Raw genomic sequence first — 13,280 nt, 5'->3', positions numbered from 1 at the left:
TGTGGTGTTATGGGGCATGAAATAAAATAAATACATTTATGTTTTAAATAATTTTTTTGTTTGTGATTTGCTACTTTTAAATAATTATTGTTTATAAATGTATTTTTTATAGTATTTGTAGGTTTTTGTTATATCTAATTAATATTATAATATGTGTTTTGATATGTTTAATAGATCTAAATTTATATTTTTTAAATTTTGTTTTTTTATTTTTATGGTTTTTAAAATGTTGCAATATTTTTTGTTTTTTTTCAACTGTTTAAGTGGTATTAGTAATGTTTGTTTCTCTGCTATCCAACACTTTGCCAAATGTTGCACTCGCTGGAGTGGGAATAGTAATTTTTACCCCTTCGCTATCCAGCACTTTCCCTACTGTTGGATTCAGTTGGGAAGAGGTGTGGCGCCGCGGCCAGGGCGACTGACGCTGGAATCTGGGGTTCACATTTCGATCCCCACACCGGCAGCAGCTCAGCCCAGCACAAGGTGATTCTGGACAATAGCTTGCTTAATCTTCCCGACGGCCCCCAGCACCAGGATGCCTTCGTGTAGCTGTTCGTGCTTTAAAAAGACTGGATTTACATTTACAATTTTACATTCACTGGAGTAGAAATAGCAATTTTTACCCCTCCGCTATCCAGCACTTTCCCTAATGTTGCACTCACTGTAGTGGGAACAATCATTTATTACCCCTCCACTATCCAACACTTTCCCTACTGTTGAACTCACAGGAGTGGGAATAACATTTTTTACCCCTCAACTATCCAACACTTATCCTACTGTTGTATTCAGTGGAGTGGGAATAGTAATTTTTAACCCTCTGCTATCCAATACTTTCCCTGCTATTGCACTCACTGGAGTGGGAATAGTTATTTTTGCCCCGCTGCTTTCCAACACTTTCCCTATTGTTGCACTCTCTGGAGTGGAACTGGTCATTTTTACCCCTTCGCTATCCAACATTTTCCCTACTGTTGCACTCATTGGAGTTGGAATAGTAAATGTAATCCTGCTGCTATCCAATACTTACCCTTACTTTTGCACTCATTGGAGTGGGAATAGTAATTTTTATCCCATCGCTATCCAACACTTTTCCTACTGTTGCACTGTTTGTATTGGGAATAGTAATTTTTGCCCCTCCGCTATCCAACACATTCCCTACTGTTGCACTTACTGGAGTGGGAATAGTAATTTTTACCCCTTTGCTATCCAACATTTTCCCCACTGTTGCACTCACTGGAGTTGGAATAGTAAATGTAATCCCTCTCTATCCAACACCCTACTTTGCACTCACTGGAGTGGGAATAGTAATTTTTATCCCCCCCCTACCCTACACTCTCCCTACTGTTGCACTCACTGAGGTGGAAATAGCAATTTTTATCCCTCCACTAACCAACACTTTCCCTACTGTTCCACTCACTGGAGTTCGAATAGTACATTTAATTATTCCGCTATCCAACACTATCCCTACTGTTGCACTCATTGTATTGGGAAATGTTAATTTACATTTTTTAATAGTTTAATGTTTTAGTTTATTATAGAATGTTTTTTAATTTTAATGTATTGATATTTATATATATATGTCGTTTTAATTGTATATAATTTTAAAGTTTCGAAATTAAATAAAGATAATAGTTAATATGTTATTTTTAAGTAAATATATGTATATGTATAAATTATTATGTTTGTGTGTTTATATTTTTTAAATTTAGTTTAGTTGTTATATTTAGGTAAAATGTTTATTAAATGTAATTTATTTTGTTAAAAATAATATTGTTATTTAATATATTTAATATATATTATTTTATTTTATATATATTTTTTAATCTATATTTTTTACATCCATATTTTTTACCTCAATATTTTGGAGTCAATAATTTTGTGCTTTCCTGTTAAGGTATGGGAGTCGATATTTTTGCAGTCGATATTTTTTACTCGCTATTTAGAACATCGATGTTTTTGACATCGATATTCTATCAGTGAACACTGCAGAGCACTGCACACAATGAGTAAGACATTTACTGTTCCTACTATTTGCTTAATACCAATGAGAGTGATTGAGAAATGGCTCTATTGTACATGCTGCCTTGAGGATTCTTACAATACTTGCACCTATTTGATGCTTCACAAGGAAGTGCATGCCACTGCTGATGTGCATGCCAATGCATGGAGGAGGATGAGGGTTCTTTGATAATCCTCTTGGAGAATGGCAACATGACTCCTGACAAAGGTTTTATATGTGTGTACCATGGTCATACCTAAGGCCATAAAAGGGTGAGCTGGGGAGAAAATGACCATAATATAGAGGTTACACATATGTTGCACATACATCTATTAAAGGGACGATCTACTGAATGATATCACAGTAAGTGTTGCAACCCAACCAGGCATTCTCAAACATAGGAAAATTGCAGAACCCCTTTTGTTGGTGATTGTTGATGATGTGGGCCTGAGTAAGAGGACATGCCCTCTTTAAACCCTGCTTAGCTTAGGGGTGACAATGACCTCCCATATAGTGAACCACTAACTATTGACATGAATGGAAAGATTAAGTAACATGACTGTCACCCATTTAATAATGCAATGCCATCCATAGCAACCTGCGTATCGAAGAGGCCAATATCTGAACACCAAAGTGAAAGGTGTAAATAGCTTACTCTTATAAATGAGCTAAAAAGTAAATCTGCCACTGTGTATAACACTGCATTTCTATTGTCAAGGCAGGCAAAAATATTGGTAGAGACACAGCTGAACCTTTAGCACACAAATGTTTGAACATTTGTTTTGTCAGAAAGGTAACAAAGTTGAGCCAAGACCATCGATATTAGGCAATCAGACAGCCATATCTCAGTACCTTAATAAAGTAGCTCTATTGAGTGACACACTGACTATGGACTATATCTTTGTATTGAAAGACATTGACTATGACACCAACTGTGCTGTGCTAGTCCATAACTGCAGACTATGCTACAAAGTCTGTGATCGCAAGTCGGTGACCATGAGACCAAATCTGTTGACCAAGTTTGTTGATAGACAGACGATTTGTGTGGGACCAAATCTGCAGATTGACTCCCTAAGTAGTAATTTTGGGGAACGTGCCAACTCTCCCCAGGGGCACAAGAGAGGATTTTTCCCAACTAAAGAACAAAGTCCTACATTAGTTGTCGTATAACACCACCATAGGATTGAGGGTGAAGAAAAACATTAACATGGTGTGAAGGGTCAACTGGGCCATAGCTTTTAAATCTTGTGCAGGTGACTGTGTTATTATAAACACCAACAGGCCCCATATTGCGGAAAGGATCCTAGTTATAGATTCACACCTTGCTCCTTCTGGTCACAAGCCGTCCATCGAGGCCTTACCCCTTGGCTTCTTTTATAAACCAGAGTTAATAATAATAATAAGAATAATAAGGGAAATTTGTAGAGCGCCTGGTTACGCGCAACGGCATGTCCTCGCGCTGTAGTGAGTGGCATCGGCACAGTCACAACCGCAAAGTCGGCCTGGCTTACTGCTTGTAAAGGTGAGTTTTTAACTTCTTCCTGAAGCCGAGTTCAGAGGGCTCCAGGTGAAGGTCCAGTGGTAGGGCATTCCAGCTTTTCGCGGCCAAGTATCTAAAAGACCTGCCCCCCAAGCGTGACCTTTTTATCCTGGGGACCTTCAGTAGCCCTGTGTAGGAGGAACGCAAAGCATGCGCAGGCGCGTACCGAGTAACCAGACCCTGAAGGGGAGCAGGTGCCTTACAGCACAAAATGCGGTGGCACATGCAAAGAGCCTTAAACTCAACCCTGCTCCTTACTGGGAGCCAGTGAAGGGCCTGGAGGGCTGCTTTAGACACTGATCTTTTAGGAAGCTTCAAGATCAGGCGGGCCGCTGCGTTTTGCAGCACCTGAAGGCGGTTGATGGCCTTTCCAGTGGCCCCCAGATAAAGCAGATTGCCATAATCCAGGCGCGATGTGACGAGGGCATGCACCAGCATCCTTCGGGCTGTCGTAGGGAGGAGATCTAAAACTTTCCGCAAGCTTTTCAGGACGCTGAAGCAAATCCCCACCACGCGGCCTATCTGAGGTCCAAAAGAAAGATCTGCGTCAAGCCACACCCCCATATTTTTTGATTCCTGACAGGGTGTGGGAACATCCCCCAAACAGGGTGGCCACCAAGCCGATGACCAAACAGACGGGACCCCCCTACCACGAGCACCTGAGTCTTGCTGCCGTTTAATTTCAGGCAATTGGTGGACATCCAGGTAGACAGCTTCTGCATGCAGGCCCTGAAACTGTCCATCGCAAGACTGGGCGCGCGCGACAGGGAGATGACCAGCTGCGTGTCATCGGCATAGGACACTATGTGCAGGCCGTGGCTTTTGACAATGGGCGCCACGGGGAGACATAAAGATTGAATAGGGTTGGGCTCAGGGACGAGGCGTAACCTCACAAATAACGTTAACCACGTCAACATGGCCCCATTTAAAAGATTGTTTCTGTTAGATCGACCCATCAGGAACGGCATTTTAAATCTGCCTTCCACCCTAGCCCATCTGAACCAGATGCCTTTAAGACAACATGATTTTGGTCCACCCACTCTGGAGCTGTCAAATCGATTTACCCCACTGGCCGCGATGGATGCCTGTGACTGACTTGGTGGTCCCTCTCCCATGGACCTAGAGAAATCCAATGAACAGTGGGTTTTTTCATGCCAAAGCCAGGAGTGTATGGGTGAAAATGCTAACACCTTTATATCCTGGAATGTTGCAGGTCTAGTCAACAAGTTCTCTGATCCATCGTGGATCGCATTTGTGAAGCAATTTTGTGTAATATGCTTGCAGGAAACATGGTTGATGGATTGTAGCTTATTTTTAGAGGGGTACAAGTCTTTTTTCATCCCAGCGTCCCCCTCTTGGGCAGGCAGACCAAAGGGTGGTCTTGCAATTTATATCTCTTTAGCTGTGGAATGCAAGATCGTTGTTCTGCCCACACTGAGTTTGTGTATACAGTCCTTAGTACTAAGTAAGGGGTCGAATAAACCAGGTCTAATTAATTTTTATAATTCACCATCATGTTCTAAGGGAGGGTGTAATATCACCATGTTAGATTCTTTCATAAGGCAATACTGTAATGCTGCTTTTCAAAACCTTGTGGGCCCGATTCACAGAATGAACTTAATGGTATTCACAGATTGCACTTACTACTTTTGGTATTCACAGAATGAACTTACTACTTTTGGCATTCACAGAATGCACTTACTACTTTTGGTAGTCACAGAATGAACTTACTCCGTCCTGTACATCTCCCACCTGAGGCATCCCCTTATGTGGTAATTATGACAGGTGTCCCGGAACTCCCCCCCAGTCAAGACGAGCCAATCCGGTCACTAAAAAACAAAGTTATCTACTGGTTGTCCAACAATAGACCCCTACCAACTTTTTTGGACAACAGAGTTACCACCGTCCGCAGAGTGCCATGGCTCGGTACCGTGCCCAAAAACATCCAGGGCGACTGCATCATAGTGAACTTTGACGACCCCAACACGGTTGAGCACATTTGCTCCTGGGGTGACCGCACCTCTGCTGAAGGGATAGCCACCCATAACTTATCATACTTCTACCCCCCGGCCCCCCGCCACAACACAGGCCCCCCTTGGAGCTGGACGAGAGTGGGTAATTGGGATGGGAACAGAAACCATGGTCACTGGGCAGGTTATGGCTTTTCCAACCCTGCCTTCAGACATCCTTCCAATTGGAGAGGCCCATCATTATCCAACAGATATGAATGTTTGGACATGGTTGACTGACCATCAGTCCCCTCCGATAACATCCAAGGCATTAAAGATATCCAGATCCCCACAACCCACTCCTTAAGCAAAAACTGGGTGGCAACGCCCAATCAACTTTCCTTGCCCGGTGCTATTACTGAGTCCTTTACTTCACTGCCAAAATCACCTTTACATTTGCCATCTTCGCAGGTCCGTGCTCTCAGCTCTGCTCCTCCTACTACTTCGGAGGAGACACATAAAAGCCAACAAACTAGTTTATTTACACCAACTAGTCTATCTAACAACACTGCCTTTTCTTCCATTCCGTCCCTTCACATCTGTGATCCAAAACCGCCTGATCACCTGTTGACCTCACACACCCCTTTATCCTCCACTTGGGATCTTGCAATTATGTACTGGAATGTAGCGGGCCTTAGGTCAAAAACACATCTACAGCCCTGGATCGACCTGGTTAACAGTCACGACATAGTCTGTCTCCAGGAAACCTGGGCCATTGAGCCGATTCACATCCAGGGCTTTAAAACCTTTCATATGTCCGCCACTCCATCTGTTCAAGGTAGACACAAGGGCGGCCTGGCTATTTATGTCTCGAACCAAATTCCGTTTACCACGACCGAAATATCCCAGGTGTCTGCTATTTCTCAAATCCTTAAGTTTACTGTTAAAAGCTCTGTTTATTATGTTATAAATATGTACAATAATGCGCCAACGGTTGACAGTGTAAAGTCATTGACGGAAATCACCTTATTTCTGCACGACCAAAAAGCTAAAAATGCACAGTCACAATGTTACTTTGTGTGGGGTGGGGATTTTAATACCTATCTATGTAGTAATTATAACAAAGGTATATGTGGCCTTCAAGATGAGCATGATTCTCCCATTACCCACTTTGTCCATTCTAGCCTAGGGTCAGCTTTTAATACATCTTTATTCTCACTGGAACTCGAATTTGCGAACGAACTTGTAATACCTGCTGTCGACTTTAAGCCAACATTCCATTGTAGAGGATTGTTGTCCACGATCGACTTTATTTTGTGTTCGCAGATTCTAGGACCCAGATTAAAAAACTTTTCTACTGGCACAGACCCTTCTAGCGACCACTTTCCCAATAGTATTACCATAACTTTTACCTCGGTTCCCCTATCTGGCACTAAGCCCAGTATTTTAATGCAGCAATCACTGGAGATGGGTCGAACTAATGGCTACACAGTAAAGTGGTCTAAGATCAACCCCAAAGAGGTCACTGAAAAGGTCATCCAACAAACTCTTCCCCAAATATACACCTGTTTAGATGAGACTTCATCTCCCCAGCTGATTCTGTGTAGTTTTGCTAAGATCTTAGAAATCATGCGGCAGGAACTTACTCGCCACCATAGAAAGAAGAAAGATAAAGATAGTCGGGGGTGGTTTGATTCCGATTGTCGTAGGGCCCATAATGCACTCAAACGAGCCCTCCATAGCCAAGACAGGGACACAGTTTTAATTTCATTTTTAAGAAGACAATATAAATTGGCCCTAAAAGCCCGTAAACGAGAAATGAAAAATAACCTTTGGGCTCAACTCCACGAAAGCATAAAATCAAAGGACAGTACGCTATTTTGGCGAACAGTCAAGTTCCCATTTTTGGCAGATGATGCCGCCTCTTCCCATTTAGATGTGGCGGTACCTGCTGAAAAATGGGTAACCCATTTTTCCCAGATATTTGGAGATCCATCACCAACCACCGACGATATCTCACCAGGAGAGGCCCGTACCAACAGTAATAACATCTACCCAATAGACATTCACTTCGATCTTGGAGACGTGAACACAGAGCTAACGTCCTCCAAGACTGGTAAAGCCCCTGGCCCCGATGGGGTTCCCCTAGATATCTTTGTGAATAATCTCGAATTATGGTCCCCAATAGTAACTCAAGTTATGTCCGCAGTCTCTCAGGTTGGGCTAATCGATTCCTGGTCCACCTCTGTCCTTCTCCCTATCTTTAAGAAGGGAGATAGAGACAATCCAGCTTGCTATCGACCAATTTCCCTCTTGGACTCGCTGGGTAAGGTCGCTGGGAGACTCCTCCTGGAACGTCTCCAGGACTGGGCAAAGGAGAACAAGATCATCACAGACCTCCAGTTTGGGTTCCAAGAGGGATTAGGTACGGTGGAACAGGCTCTTAACCTCACCCTACTTATGGGGAAATATGCTTGGGCTAAAGGTGGCAGTCTTTATCTGGTTTATGTGGATCTAAGCTCCGCATTCGACTGCGTGATCCACTCCAAGCTATGGGAGATTCTAGGTAACCTGGGAGTAGACCCTCCAATCCTGAAGTTCCTCCGAGAGCTTTATTCGGATGCCAAAGCCTGCGTGAGGTTTGGTATTAACGGAGAGCTAACGGATTCATTTGGAATCACAAAAGGAGTTAGACAGGGGTGTGTCCTTGCCCCTTTCCTATTCAACATCTATACTAATGGCTTGGAACAAGCGATGCTGATAGGGAACAAGGACCTCCCCTGCATAAAAGCCCGCCCGATTCCAGCACTGCTTTATGCCGATGATTCGGTAATTTTAGCAAGAACACCCAACCAGCTCCAGCTGCAACTCAACAAGTACTGCCAATATATGCTCTCCCTTGGACTTAAAGTCAATAAATCTAAGACCTTCGTAATGCATATTGGCAAGAAAGCCCAGAAATGTAAATCCATCTATATTGAGAACACTAGACTAGATAGCGCTAGGCATTACCCGTACTTAGGAATTCTCATTGACCATCAAATGTTGTGGAAACCTGCTATATCTAGTAGAAAACTGCAACTTCAGCGCACAACATCAGCTTTAACCTCATTCTCAAGGAAACTGGGCAAGCCCGCTCCTGCAGCAATATTGCAAATTTATCAAGCTAAATGCATGAGTGTGGCTACCTACGGAGCAGGTGTATGGGGCTACGCCCCTGTCCAAGAGCCCCAGGTAGTCGAGAATGACTTCCTGAAGTACATACTAGCTCTCCCTAGAAGTGCCTCCAATTACGGTAGCCATATGGAACTCGGTTGGGATTACCTATCTGACACCATAAGGTACCAACCGACCCTTCTGTGGCACCGTATATGGACTAAGGAGCAATGTCTCCTAACTCGGTCGCTAATATCAGACTGCCTCACCTTGACCCATTGGAAAAAGATTCCTTGGCTGTTGTACGTATTTAAATTCCTGAATGATTTGAACTGCCAGGAGTTTTTTACAAACCCTACTTTACTCTTGACCATACCTAGAAAGTTTTTAAAGAACCTATGTGTCTCGCATCTGAGAGATCTACGCCTGTGTTCCGAAATCAGCAAGCAGTCGACTATCCAACTATTGTCGATCCAATCTTCATATGGTCTGCAACCCTATCTGTCTTTTTATTTGTCTAACTATGATAGATATGTTTTAACCCGTTTTAGATTTAATTCTTTTTACCGCCTTATCTCATTTCCTACGCCCTCAGATTGGTCACGTGAATTGGTCAAATGTCCCTGCGATGATTGTACCCCTCAGTCCACGCTCCATGCAACTTTATTCTGTACCTTCTATGAAGTTCCCCGGAAACGTTGGTTGGTCCCTCTACTTAGATCACTAGGACTGAGAAGATGCAGACCTGCCCTCTTGGCACTACAATGCTTAGACTCTCCCTATGTTGCAAAAACAGTTGCCTATTATCTAAAAGCTTGTATCAAAATCCGGTCTAAACTTGCGGCGTCTGCACAGTAAATATTATTTTTATACTGTTGTCACTTTTTGGTACCAACATAAAGAAAACTGATTTTACGCTAAAATTGATGTATTACTGTACATAGCAGCCAACTACCATATGAAAAGCAAAATGTTGTAAAATAACTGTATATGTATTGTATGATTACTTTTATGATTGTAAATTCAATCGAATAAAGTTACTTTTTACTTACTCACATTTCGGAATTCACAGAAGTTAGGACTCCTAACTTTAGGACTCCTAAATGCCTTCTGTGAATACCAAAAGTCTTAAAATTAGGATTTTTCTCAATTTAGTATAAGTAGTAAGTAGTAAGTGCATTCTGTGAATGCCAAAAGTAGTAAATTCATTCTGTGAATACCAAAAGTAGTAAGTGAAATCTGTGAATACTAAAACAGTAGTAAGTTTAGGATTGAGTCTTAAATTCATCTGTGAATCGGGCTCTGTGATTGCTGGGGACTGCAATATCAATACATGTGGAGATCACAGGGTAGTAACGTTAGCCGATCTTGGTTGTCCCCGGTGAGGGGAATTCATTTTTAACACTCTCCACAGGGGTACATGCTGAATGACATCCTTAACACATTTGATTTAACGTCTCTTTTGTCATTATGTGACCCCTGTAGCAAGGTTGTTTTCCGTTCATTTAAAGGGAATGGTGGTGGTTCACTTTTGATTTTATACTAATCTCAACGTCTGTACAAGCGTTATTCTTGGGATTCACGATGCAAGCAATTGCTCACAATAATCATAACCCTCTGGGTGTTTAACTCCTTGGTCCTCTGCTATTGTCTAAAAGTAGAGTTGGGCATATTGGATCGGTAAGACCTACAGATGTTAGAAGACGGTTAAAGTGGTCACAGATCTCCCCAGACATATTTCACAAGTTAGTGAAAGATGCATGTGGTAGTGAGCTAGCTCTGTGTACTTCATCGCATACAACCCCGGGGGAGGTCATTAGTGCTTTTAACACTATCTCCGCCACAGTAGGCGATCTCTTAAGCATCGCGGCCCGAAGCCCAGCAATTCAGACCCCTAGATGGTTTGACTCCTCTTGTTCTTTGGCGGCAAGGAAGGTGAGGGAAGCCTTGAATAGTAGTACAAGAAATCAGACTCTGGTTAGATCGTGTCGAAGAGACTACGAATTGGCACTGGCCAAACGCAAGACCGCTTTGAAGGAAGAAGCATGGAGTGGGTTAATTGAGGCCAGTACATTGAGGAATAGCTCTAGATTTTGGAGCATTATCAAATGTCCCTTTTTGAATCATGATGAAGGCAGTGCAGTAGGCGCACATATCACAGAGGATGAGTGGGTGCACCATTTTGAAACGATGTTCGAGAGCCCTGTTGAGCTTGATTGCCTGCCAACTCGTGAGGCAGTCACCTCTGTCCTGGTCTTCAGTATAGAAGAGATCAAGAAGGGCATTGTCGGGTTGATAAGTAACAAAGCCACAGGACCTGACAGTATTCCCCCGGATCTCTTTAAATGAGGTCCAACTCTTTGGGCCCCGGTCCTTGCCGCAGTAGCCAATGCTGCGGCAAGGACATGATGCACTGCGTTCTGGGCAACAAAAGGATGTCCGTGATAGCACACATTGCTACAGACCTATCTTGCTGTTGCACTCGGTGGTTCAGGTGATGCTCCTAGAAAGGTTGACCAGCTGGGCGGAAGAACACTCTTTGTTTTCAGATATTCAGCATGGATTCCGCCCAGGCCAGTCTACAGTGGCCCAGCGCCTTAACCTAGACCTGATTCTTAACAAATACACTGTTGCCTGCTCTGGCACCATTTATTTAGCATTTATGGACCTGTCTTCCGCGTTTGATCACGTGAACAGGACCAAGCTTAGGCAGCCTATGATAGATATCAGTCTAGACAGAAACATTGTTTACTTTTTAGAAGATCTTCATTGTGCAACCAAGGCCCATGTCCGATTCTCGCAGGATTTAAGAGTCTCACGCAACTTTGACATAAGGAAGGTGTACACCAGGGGTGTATTTTAGCACCCTTTTTGTTTAATTTATATATTAATGATTTAGATAAAGCCCTATTGTTAATGGGGGTAGATTATCTGCATGCCGGCCGACGTGGTCTCCCAGTTCTTCAATATGCGGACAACGCGTTCCTTATATCAAGGACCACTAGGGGGCTACAATCCCTGCTTGATGCATTCTTTGCCTTTATGTTGAACCGTGAGCTATCTAATAATGACTCTAAATCCTATGTCATGCAGGTGAGTATCCGCCCAAGAAAATCTTTTCAATTCAAGGTAGGTTCTGCTGCAGTACCCCGCACTGATGTCTTCTCGTACTTGGGGGTCGTAATGGATGAGCATATGAAATGTGGCCTTTTAAAACAAAGAAAGAGGGGAGATCTGGTGTGGGTAAATGCGGTCATCTTTAATTTCACCCCGAAGTTGGTAAAGAGACCTATTGCGGCTCTTTTAAAGATCTATCAAGCCAAGAGCGTTGTGATGGCTTCTTATGGTAGCTAAATATGGGGGCATATTACCACAGATGACCTTCAAATAGCCGAGAATGCATTCCTGAAACGCTTACTGGACAATCCCCGGGGCATGTCCAATATAGTGGTACATGAAGAACTGGGAGTACCTTACTTAAGTGATACATTGGCCCTCCACCCCTTAACCTTTTGGTTGACTAATTGGTTGATTGAGGGATCTTCGCTGAGTCAACTGATTTTAAAAGAGTATATGACCCTTGACCATTCTCTCCACATACCATGGTTCAGATACATTAAGAGCAGTTTTGTAAGGTTAGGTAGAGCTGAATTGTACACTAACCCTGAATCTGTAACCAAAAAGGATATGGAGCTAATAAGGGAGTCTTTAAGTAGCTTAAGGAAACTTGAGAGGGAAGAGATGGGGTTGAGGAAACCTAGCGTCCAAAATTTCCTAATGCTGAAAACAACCCCATCAGCTGAGCCTTATCTCTTGGGGTTTTTAAGCATTTATGAACAGTTTTTACTAACCAGGTTTCGCCTGGACCTTTTTCATTTTGTGCTTGCCAAACGAAGGGGGTGTAGAAGAGGGCAGTTGTTAGCACCCTGTGGCTGAGTCGGTGATCTGTACCGCAGGTTTTAAATCAAATGGACTATTAAGTTCTAATTCAAAAATTTGTATAGCGCACTACTCACCCAGATGGTCACAAGGCGCTTGAGGGAGGGGGGTACTTTACTTATCGAATATCCAAGTTTTTAGTTGCTTTCTGAAGGAGAGGTGGTTCTGTGTAAGGAGGAGGTGGGTGGGGAGAGAATTCCAGGTTTTGGCCGCTAAGTAGGAGAAGGATCTTCCCCCCATGGTGGATCTATGGATGCGCGGAATTGCGGCGAGGGCTTGGTTGGACGATCGTAGTTGGCGGGTGGGGGTGTAAAAGGACAGGTGCGTGTTGAGGCATTCGGGTCCTAGATCGTAGAGGGCTTTGTGTGCGTGGGTGAGGAGACGGAACGTTATTCTCTTGTTGACGGGTAGCCAGTGGAGGTCTTTCAGGTGACCGGAAATGTGAGCTTGGCGGGAGATGTCTAGTGTGAGTCTGGCTGAGGCGTTTTGGATGCGTTGGAGTTTTTTCTGTAGTTTGGCTGTGGTTCCGGCGTAAAGGGTGTTTCCGTAATCCAGTCGGCTTGTGACCAGTGCGTGGGTAACCGTCTTTCTTGTTTCGTTTGGGGATCCAACTGAAGATTTTTTTGAGCATGCTTAATTGAGATGAATTGTGTTATTATACTTATGAAACTTTTTATGTTTTTATAACTTTTATGGTTTT

This window comes from Lissotriton vulgaris, chromosome 8 (genome assembly GCF_964263255.1).
Source record: "Lissotriton vulgaris chromosome 8, aLisVul1.2, whole genome shotgun sequence".
Classification (NCBI taxonomy): domain Eukaryota; kingdom Metazoa; phylum Chordata; class Amphibia; order Caudata; family Salamandridae; genus Lissotriton; species Lissotriton vulgaris.
The sequence above is the reverse complement of the archived record's forward strand: the minus strand, read 5'-3'. Positions refer to the sequence as shown.